An 11648-nucleotide genomic window follows, 5' to 3' on the forward strand; every position below is an offset into this window, starting at 1 on the left:
CATTCTGTGTCTTGACCGGTGTGGTCACTTCATGGGTGTACACAGGTGTTTTAAAATATGCATTAAGTTTTACAGTAAGGTTTGCAAACTTACTGCATGAATGTTTGTTTCAGTGAAAACATTTCATCTACTTAATACAAACCAATATCCCTTTACATGAAAACAACAATAGAAAACTTACCAACTCATTTTTCATTAAAATGCCAAATCAAGATGATCTATTAGACATATATTCTATAATGAGAATGTAATAAAATTTTCTCCATTTTTAATGAAAATGGAGTAAGTGAACATGAGCTTAAACTGTGGGTAAACAAATATTCTTAGAAACTAGGTAAAGAGTTGGAAGAAATGTTATGTCTATAGAAGCTGAAATTAAACAGAAGGCAAATTACAGAGATTGCTTACTGCTTTAGTTGCAAATTTATTGTGCTTGTAGCACAATAAATTATTCAATTTACCCCAAATTATTGATTGATTGTTGTGTTCTTAGCACTGTTAGGCACTTTAAAAAGGCACAGTGCCTTCTAATTATCTGGGAAGACTTCAGTCCCAATCTGTTATCTGAGTTCAGAAGGGACAGGTCAGGCTACAATTTTTAGACTACATGTGCCAATTCCAGACTCAATAAAAAAGTGACTCTTTCAATATTTTTATTAACTGTGTAGAAGATATCTAGAAAGACCTTGAATCCAGTCACTGACACATCTGATATGTAACAAAAGAAACAGAAATCTCAATACAGAAAAATAGAGAGTGAGTCAAGGATTATTCAGGCACAGACAAATAACCATTGAAATTATTTTTCATGCTGGGGTTTCCATTAGATCTTAGAAACTCCTATTATCAGTTACGTTCCAAAACCTCTGAAATAGTAACATGTATTTTCTTCAATCAACTCTTCTGTGTAATGTGTGAGCAGAGGATCCTAATAGCCTATTTCATATTGGGAAAGAAGGGCTAAGGAAGAAAGATCAGCCTAGATTATGGCAAATGCCAATACTAAACCTGTTACCGGTCATTAAACAAATACGTGCATGAAAGGAGAAAAAAAAGGGATATGAAAATTTAGCAACATAAACAAAGAAGAATGTAGAACTCAAGGTATGAAGTACAATGCACTTTTGAAACAAAGATCAAAGGAATGTGATATATAAATTTTAGCAAGCATCTATGTCTACTTTAAAATTTTGTTTAAATTTGGATTCTAAAAGTATGTGGGTAGTATAAAAAGAGTTTATTGAGATTCATAAAAATTTTAAAGAAATACAAATATTAGAATTTTATTAGAAATATTAAGGTTCAGAATCAATTATGTAAAGTATCAGGTGATAAATATGGGACAACACATTTAAATTTGCTCTGATAATAGTATAATGATAAGGAACAAAACAGATGAAAAATAATGTGTAAAGTCATACATCTTCAAGTAGACATTAAGAGAAATGGCCTACATCATGTGAATCAGAAGTAGTAACAGAAGCAATAACCATATTTAAAATATGACAAAACTGTGACTTTCAAAGGTTTGGTATGGATCAGGCAATATAAGGAAGAGGTATAGTGTGGTTAACATTTTGAATTTCAAGGAGAAGTAAAGAAAAAAAGGCAGAAAAATAAAAATTCCTTCTACATAGAATGAAAAACCATGGAGGCCTCCTAATTTTTATTGATAATATTGAACTTTGGAAGATAAAATGGTAAATCACTACGATTCTTGAAGGATTGGGTTGGTAACCAAGCATTTCTGTGAAAGAAAACTAACTAATATGGGAAGAAACCAAACAAACAAAATATTAAGTATGTGTCTATGGGAGTGGCTGCAGGCACATGCCCCAATGGAAAAGGCAGTTTTACCTTGTAAAGACATTTACATTTAATGCAATGTAAAAGTTTTACATTAACATTACAATGTAAGAGCTGGATCACAATAAGAACTTTAGAATATGATAGTCAGAGAATACATTTTTTCAACGATTTATGAAATCAGTTCATGTAAAATCACGTGTAGACAATTATAAAAATAGTTATGAAATAATTCAAATATAAATGTAACTAAAACAAAAGCTATGAAATAGTAATAGTAATAGCAATACTAGCATAATGTTCCTTAATTGTGATATGTTGACATAATGTAGACAATTCTTAGAAAATCAGTACACAGAAATAATAAAATTGAATTTTGTTAATCTACCTCGGTATGTGTCAGTATATACTTTATTTCCTTAACCGGGTTATTTAAGAAATATGGACATTTTTAAACTTGATTTTCAGTTAATATATTTTTAAAATAGTATGAAACTATACTTTTGCAACAAATACAGTAATATAAAAACATAACATATGCTTGTGAGAAACTTAGAGAAAAACAATTGGCAGCAAAAGGAACAATAGCAAATGAAAAGCATAAAACAACAGAACTAAGACCAAGTAGATTATTTTGATAATACTACACTGAGAAAACCATTACATCAAGTCAAAAATTAATATCTACGTGTAAGCTATTTACAGAAAATAAATGTAGAACAAATCTGCTTTGAAAGTTTAAGGTAATAATATGGAGAAAAAAATGTGTCCAATAATTGCAAAGCAAAAGTATGCTTAGATAATGAATGCTAGATAATGTTAAAGTTAGAACAAAAATATTAACTTAGTCAAAGAAGATCTTGTATTTTTTTAGAGTGTGAACCATAGTGATTATGATGAAAACACAATATGGATTAAGTAGAACTCTAGCAGATTAAAAAAAATTAAAAGTTTAAAGAGAAAGCCTTAGAAAGGCATTAATAATGAGTCCAGTTTAGCACGCATCTCATAAATTGATAGGTCCAGCTCTCAAATATGAATATAACATTGAGTTTCTGATAACAAAGTGTTCTGAGCTATACTTTTTGTTTCCACAGCATTAATAGAAGATTTGTTAAAAGATCAAGGTGCTTGCCTCTGTAGCACATATACTAAAATTGGAAGGATGCAGAGAAGATTAGCATGGCCCCTGCCCAAAAAGCTAAAAATAAAAATTTAAAAAAGAAGATCAACTAATACAAACCAGTGGTAACCTCACAAAATTACAGAATTATATAGTCAAAATTTTTGATTGGGATACATACCACTATACATTAATAACAAAGATGAAAAATGATGACAATGATATCTAGGAATTGATATGGAGGGATTCTCAGGATATACGGTTAAATAGAAAAAAGAAATGTGTAAAACAGTATCTACAGCATGCTACTTTTTGTATATATACTTGTGAAAGTCCTATATGTCATCTTCTTTCAATACAAGGCTATTTGTCTACCTTGAAAATTTTTCATTTAGTGTAGCCACTTTCATCAATCATCTTACCTAGATCTAAGTAATTCGCTGTACCTTCTATATCGGCACTGTTGCTTCACCTTGCACTTTTATGTTATGAAGATGGCTCCTTCCTTAAACTTCATGAACTAACCTCTGCTAGCTTCAAACTTTTCTTCTGCAGCTCACCTCTTTCAGCCTTCATAGAATTGCAGAGAGATAAGGCGTTTCTCTGGATGAGGCTTTGGCTTAAGGAAATATTGTGGCTGGTTTGATCTATCCAGATAACTCAAAACTTTTCTCTATATCTGCAATAAGGCCATTTTATTTTCTTACAATTCTTGTGTTCACTGGAGTAGCACTTTTAATTTCCCTAAGAACTTTTCATTTGCATTCATAATTTAGCTAACTGTATATCCAATTGTTTAAAGACACAAACCAACATTTTCTGATCCACAACGGTTCAATGGTTTTTGAAAAATAGAGCTTCACAGATACCAATTTCTAGATGTAAGTGGAAAATACTGATAGCTCCTGATTCAATGCTTTATTTGCATTCAATACCATGAAAAGGAAGACATTACTTATTTGGAAAGTTAGATCCAACTTATGTAGCTCCTCCCACACCTCATGTTTGGCTGTTCCTCGTTGATTTTTATATCTCTTTCCCCCTTAAATACCACTGCTTTTGCTTATTTTTCCTCTTTTTAAATTTAATTTTAAACCATGTGAACACACTTCAAAAATGTCTTATCATATATATATAATTTTAAACCATTGTATTAGTTCCTTTTGCCCTTATGCAGTTTACAATTGGTATTTATACAAATTTAATTTTCAACCGTCTACAGAATTGTGAGAAAACTAGATATCATGACTGCTGGAAAGAGGATATTTGAGGAGGTAATTTTTATCTCCATCTGTATCAACACTGGCTTCATTTTTCATCTATAGCAAAAGTTCTACTTAATATGATGAGACTCATTCAAAGTAAGAAAGCCAAAAAAAAACTCATAAAAACACTAACACTGCAGAACTTGATACCCTCTTCTTAAAGCAAAACCTTGATTATTTATAAACATAGCAATGAAGCAAATCACTATCCTTTTATCTCTTTATAATTTATTCACATGTCAATGGTCTACAACTTAACATTAAAACTTTTATTTTTCTAAGAAGCAAATGTGGTCTAAAGTTAATTTGCAATCAATGCTTTTCATAGCTTTTTGGATGCAAACATGGGAGTCATTAAATTCACAGTTCAGCTTTGTTCTTTGCTCTTTCATTCTCACATTTTCTTTCTGTGTTAGAGGATCAAAGAAGATGCCTTCAAACAAATGTGCCACATTATAATCCTTTAGATTTAAACCACAGGTTCCCTACCCTGTAGCTAAAGCATCTACTTCTATAGTAAGCTCTGCTCATTTGGATACAACTTGAAGAAAATATCTATTAGCTTTTTTCTAAGTGCATTCACAAATTGTTTTTAAACACTTCTATAAAACAGAGAAATAATAACTAGTCTAACATTTTTGAAAGAAAACACTTTTGATAATATGAAAATCATATATTCATGAAACAAGCAGTGCTAGAGAGGTTAAACACTGCAAAAAGACTAATTTAAGATGCAATTATGGATCACTCAGTTTGCTTTCTGGGAACCATGAGAATTCAAAATTGAAGTGAGTATAAATTACAGCTCATTGTGTCCTATTTAATTTACTTATGTCATAACAACTTTTTCATATCTAATGTGATATATTATTCAGTCATCTTAGTAAAATATTGCCCTTTTGTTTGCAGTTTCGTGATAATAAAATTGTCTATTTAAATTTTTTAATAAAAAATAAATGCTTTGTACTTTCTGAAAACAAATGCAACATTAATGTATTCCTAAGAAAAAATGCCACAGAATTATTACAAATGTTTAAGCCCTGTTAATGAAAGACATCTAACATGACTGTTTCTTTCTGAAAGATCAATTTTAAAAATTAGTATTTTCACAATTAGTTTGATGATGAACAATTGTTACACATTCTATATATGATTTTCTGTAATAATGGGCAAGGATGCCCTATCTACATAACTTTCTATCTGGTGGTTAGAATGTTCCATCTTACAACATCTTACATCTTACAAATTTATATTTTGCAATATAGATTTAAAACAATTACCAAGTTTTAGAAAGTGAGCATTTCCTCAGAATGAGACAAATCTTCACAATTTTTATCCAGGACATTACCAATAGTACTTCCAGATTTCCCAGCCACTAATCCAGCTTCTCCACCCCCATTGTTTATGCTCCTATGCTAGTTAAATAATGTCTGCCTTATGGACAGAGAATTCTGCCTTATAATGCTTTTTATGGTACATGCACAGCAAAGGTATTCATCTGGGCACAGAACGAACAAATAAAATATAATATTAAAATATTTCTTTAATTTTCCAAACATTTAAAATCAGACTTCTAAATGAAAGTAGTTCATTTATTATTCATTAAGTTTACTTAATTAACCTCACTACTGAGTGAAATAAAATACTCATCTTTCTGAAATATAGTAATATCTGAAGAAAAGAAGAATATATGAGACAAATTTTTTCTGAACTCATTAATTTAAACTTGCATGTTTCATATCTAACTGCATGTGCAGAGACTATTAAAATCTAATTCAACCACATTGATTACTAGTGTAAGTATATCATAGCTTTTTCTGCAAGCTATATTTATAATATAAATGATTCATATGCCATATTTTAAATAAAACTACACAAAAATGCTACACTTGATTTCTGTTATTAAAGCTTTATGGGAGGTATATCTTCCTTGTGAACATAGTCATTTATCAAATGTACTCTATGTACTTATAAGGATATCCTAAAATTCTCTGAATTAGACTCAAATTTTTCCATAGAGCTTCAGGAAACTTAATCATTTTAAAATATGATATTTTCAAGGATGAATCTTGAAAATACTTGCAATCTATTTTGATACATGATTTCAGTGAGTAAATCAGACTAAATAAAATACTTGACAGTTTGCATGAACAATGAGATCTGTTGTGGCTTATGAATATTTGAAAATGTGGCTGTTTATATGAGTTGATCAGTTATTTCTATGAAGATGATTCATCTGACAACTTTGAACAGATGTGATTTTTGAAAGTAACAAATTTCAGGTAATGTAAATCCAGATTAATTTAGTCAATGAACCACAAAAGTGACTCATATAGCAAATATTTATCAAGTCAACAAAGGTCAGAATATGATGATTACAGTACACACCTCACTTTTAAAAAATAATATGTCTAACAACCAAATTACAACTATATTGTCAACAGTGTGTAAAAAAAGCTCGATAAAAATGTGAAAAAAGGAATTCAATAGGTAAGAGATATCAGAAGTTGGAAATTCTGTTATCTGAGATACCTGATATCGCTGTGCACCTGGAAATAAAAAGGATGTCCATTTCACAACTTCCCTCCTTGTGATCTCAGACATACACACTGGCTTTATCCTAGAGTGTCATTTGATGGACAGCTGGACAGTCATCCCTCAAGTGACAGTTTGTTCATTCTGGTTTTCTGTGTTTTTTGTTCTGACTTTTCAGTTTAGGTTGGTAGCTAGGACCAGCAATGATATGGGCTTGAGTTGTAGAAGTGTACTGACAAGAAGTTGCTTATTGCGAATAAGTGCAGAAGGTCAACAAACCAGAAGTCCAGAAGTAATTTGAGTTTGGAAATCAAACATAACAGTGAGGCAACTGTCAGGTGATGAACTCAACGTAGATTGTTATGGAAGGATAAGCTGTCAGGTCTCTCATGAATGATACCAGAAATGAGCCAAAGCTATCTAGGGAGACAGAAAGAAAACTCAAGGGTCAGAGTTTCTGCATGCTAGAAGTAACCTAAGTCAAGTTCTAGTAAAGTTTCTATCAGGTCATTGGGGACATCCAATGCCCTTATTAAGTCCTAGTACAGAAAATGTCTAGGCCATTAGGAAAGAAGTCTGTAATCTAAAGTAATAGCTAGAATGGCTCTGAAATTCTGAATAATAATACTAAAAAAGGGACTTTTATTTTCTTTAAAAATGACCACATTCAGGTGAATCAATTTTTTAAAAGATGAAATACATTATAAATATTATAAATTTGAAATAAACAAAATTTTCTGTATTATGGCATATCCAGCTTATAGGCTGGCTCCTTTCATTTAGACAGAAACTCTGGAAGACCTTCATCAGTCATTGAACTAAAATCTATGATAGGAAGCAGTCACCTTCCTTACTGATACTTTAAACATTAAAAAGTTAAATTTCAGAAAAGTGTTTTAAAATTAAACTTTTAGAAATTATTTTACAATACCATTGCATGCCTGCTTTTGATAATTATTTAACTAAATTTTTTTATTTGAATCCAAAAAACTTGTTCTCATTAAGTCCTTTGGAAATTTCATGTATTTTTACTATTTCTACAACCTAGGGTGAAGTTTTTCTCTTTAGTTATGATTAAGCTTTTCTCGGTTTTAATGATTAAATGTGTTTTTAAAGGAAACATAAGCTATTCACCCATTCAAGTTCACACACACACACATACACACACACACACACAAACACACACACACTGAACCAAGGGAGAAAGATCAGATATTTATTGTACTTCAATTGCTTGTGGCATCCTAGTGATAGCTAACTACCTGTCCACCAACCCAGCTCTCCCATATTTCTTATCTAATAACATTTAAAAAGCAAATGGAAATATAATAAAAACAAAAATTGAAATCTGATCAACAAAATCTTAAATTATCATCATTCATGTGTAATTAACTCCATAAATCAATTGGCATACTATCTAAAAACTGTAATCCATTGATTTATCCCAATTTTATATGACTAATATTGACCAAATAATTAAAAATTATTAAAAATAAAGCTCATGACTCATATGCTCTTCTTAGTTGTGCTATATGACAGAACTATTAAGACAATTAACAATTAAATCCTGCCTATCACTCAGCCTTGTGTTTGTATTCACTTATTCATCAATTCAAGAAGTATTGTTTGAATAACTAATTTACATCAGGAGACAGAGTAGTGAAAAAAACAGACAAAATTGTGGCCTTTCTAAAATGTGCATTCTACTGGAAGAAGACAGACAACAAGTGAACATTATAAAATATTAGACAAAATATACAGCATCCCTGGTGGTGATCACTGCTTAGACAAAGGAGAATAGGGAATGCTGAGGTGGAGACTGCAATCTGAAATAAAATTATTAAAAAAAGGCTTGAGTGAGAATGAGATTTTAGAGCCTAAAGAAGGTGAGAAAATGAGCCTTGCAGTTATACTGGAGAAAAGCATTCCAGACAAAAATAACAACTGCAAAGGCCCATTGGCAAGCTCTCTGCGATTGAATTCAAGAACCAGCAAATTGGTCAGGGTGGAAGAGCAAAAATAGTAAAGGCACTAAAAATAACAGAAGGCGAAGACAGCGAGGTAGGAGGAAGGCAAATCATGTGGGGCACATTTTGGATTACACTCTGGGTGATATGGGAAGTTATTTGTGGACTTTGACTGTAGAGAGTCTAATTTCTTTTCTTTTCTTTTTTTTTTGAAACAGAGTTTCGCTCTGTCACCCAGGCTGGAGTGCCGTGGGATGAACTTGCCTCCTGGATTCAAGCGATTCTCCTGCCTCAGCCTCCTGAGTAGCTGGGATTACAGGTGCCTGCCACCAAGCCCAGTTAATTTTTGTATTTTTAGTAGAAATGGAGTTTCACCATCTTGGCCAGGCTGGTCTTGAACTCCTGACCTCGTGATCTGCCTGCCTCAACCTCCCAAAGTGCTGGGATTACAGGCATGAGCCACCGTGCCTGGCCTCATTTAACTTATTAAAGTTAAGTGCAAGATAACATTGCCTCACACTTATAGATGGATAGAAGAATGGGGACTAGATGGATAGATAGATATTCCTTAATACTAATATAATAATATGTATTATGAATAATATATAATTTATATATATGCATATATATAAAGGGTATGCATATTAAAGAAACTAATTCCATTTTAGTTTCTGAAAAAAATCTTCTTAATAAAAGTGTTTTTAAACCCATACAAATTCCTCTCAGACCTATGCCTCTTTAAAAAAAGAAACATTAACACAATTTTCACAAAATATGTATAGAAAGCATTTATCTCCACATAATTAAGGTTATGTACGAAAAGCCTATAGCTAAAGTCATAATCAAAGAGGAAAGACTGAAAACTTATTCTCTAAGATCTGGTACAAGGCAAAGATGCCTCCCCATTCAACATAGTACTGAAAGTCCTAGCCAGGGGAGTTAGATAAGGAAGAAAAAAAAAAAAAAAAAAAGACATTCAAATTGGAAAAGAGAAGTAAAATTCTCTCTCTTTGGAGATGACATGATCATATATGTAGAGAACCCTAGGAACTCAACAAAAAAAAGAACTGTTAGAAATAATAATCAAATTCTGTAAACTTACATGATCAAAATCAACACATAAAATTTAGTGGAATTTATGTACACTGACAACAAACCTTTCAGAAAAGAAATTCAAAAAACATTTGCAATATTAACAACAATAAAAATACTTAGGAATAAACTTATCCAAAGAGGTGAAGGACACTTACACTGAAAACTATAAAACACTAATGGAGGAAATTAAAAGAGACACAGATAAAAGGAAAGACATGGAGTGTTCATGAATTAAAAGAGTTAATTCATGGAGTGTTCATGAATTAAAAGAGGTAAGCTGTTTTCTCACTTTAGGAAAACTCTTTAAGCAATTACCATGTCAGCAGACACAGATGTTTTCCTTTCTTCATATGATGAAGATCAGAGACCCAAACATTAGAAAAGCTAATGAGGCACCATTTGTCCCCATTGGAATGGCTGATTTTGTAGCAATTGTTGCATATGGGTTATACAAGCTGAAAAGCAGGGGGAATACTAAAATATCCCTTCATTTGATCCACATGTGTATGGCAGCTCAAGGCTTTGTTGTAGGAGCAATGACTGTTAGTATGAGCTATTCCACATATCAGGAATTCTGGGAAAAACATAAGCCTTAGTAGAAGAGATGCTGTCTTGATCTTGTTGGAGGAGCTTGCTGTAGTTAGACATCTTATTATTGAAGTTATATGTTAATGTTGAAAATAAACTATTTGAGTGTGTTCAGATTATAACATGGTGTTTTGGATACTGACTTCCTTTCTTGCAGGCTCATCTTGCCTGGTGACCAAATTACTAGTGACTAGTTTACTAGCTAGGTCATTCAGGGGAATCAAGTTAACACAAAAGAAACACATCACCTAAATGCAATTGATGGTGCTAAAGTGTCCATCTTCTTAAACTGTTAAGATGCAATTCATTCTAAAAAAGATAGCAGACCAACCCTGAACCCCAGTTTGCTGAAGAATCTTGTTTTGGATGTTATATAAGATTCCTATTTGCCTCAGTTAATTTATCTTTTTTTCAGCCTGTGTTGTGGACTGGCTGGCTCTTTTAGAACTCTGTCAAAAAAGTGCATGGAATATAACTTATAAAGCCTCCCACAGTTGCAAGTATGTATATGTGTGTGTGTTTGAAGCAAATCTAGAAAGCTTACAAGAGAGCTGCACAGTAGCAGTATTTATTGAGGAATCACAATTGCAAACATAAGAATAATTTAATTATGGATTCTATTTGAGTTATTTTGTAATTGCAGAATTATATATTTGCTGCTGGTAGAATAATTTTTAAATGTCATCTTGAAATAGAAATAAGTATTTTAAGTGCTCATGCAAAGGAAAATGAAGAGCACTTTTTAAATGTATGCATTCTTTATTTTCTCCATAAGAATGTTTAATGTTTAGTTGTAAACATTAAACGAATTACCCATAATGGAATTGCTTAATGATTTATGAGCAAGCTGATTTGATCACACATTATATGCTAACTTTTATATAATATAGAACGCTTTATTACACTTGTGAAAATCTCTTGTCCAACCTGAATTTACATTTCATGGTGATAACATGGTATATGTATTGTTATTAAAGTTAGTGACCATAAAAAAAATAGTTAATATTGTTAAAATGTCCAAACTACCCATTGATCTGGTTTTAATGCAATCCCTGTCAAAATCCCAATGGTATTCTTAACAGACATAGAAAAACAATTCTAAAATTCATGTAAAAGAACAAAATACCAAGAATTCAAAAGCAATCTTAAGAAAAAGCTGGATACATGACATATTCTGATTTCAAAATATATCAAAAAGCTATAGTAATCAAAACAATATAGTGCAGTCACAAAAGAAACTTGTAGACCAAAGGAGCAGAATAGAGGGCC

At 31.6% G+C, this 11648-nt stretch overlaps 1 non-coding gene and 1 pseudogene across 1 annotated transcript; both read left to right on the plus strand.

Annotated features, from left to right (window-relative positions):
* The first annotated feature begins 2933 nt into the window (after positions 1-2933).
* On the plus strand, positions 2934-3043 carry LOC112128627 (U6 spliceosomal RNA). Its single transcript, XR_002911121.1, has one exon. It is a non-coding gene; the product is annotated as a U6 spliceosomal RNA (small nuclear RNA).
* A 7064-nt stretch (positions 3044-10107) lies between these two features.
* On the plus strand, positions 10108-10387 carry LOC112128599 (HIG1 domain family member 1A, mitochondrial-like; annotated as a pseudogene).
* The last annotated feature ends 1261 nt before the right edge of the window (positions 10388-11648 follow it).

Source organism: Pongo abelii, chromosome 14 (genome assembly GCF_028885655.2).
Source record: "Pongo abelii isolate AG06213 chromosome 14, NHGRI_mPonAbe1-v2.0_pri, whole genome shotgun sequence".
NCBI classification, from domain to species: domain Eukaryota; kingdom Metazoa; phylum Chordata; class Mammalia; order Primates; family Hominidae; genus Pongo; species Pongo abelii.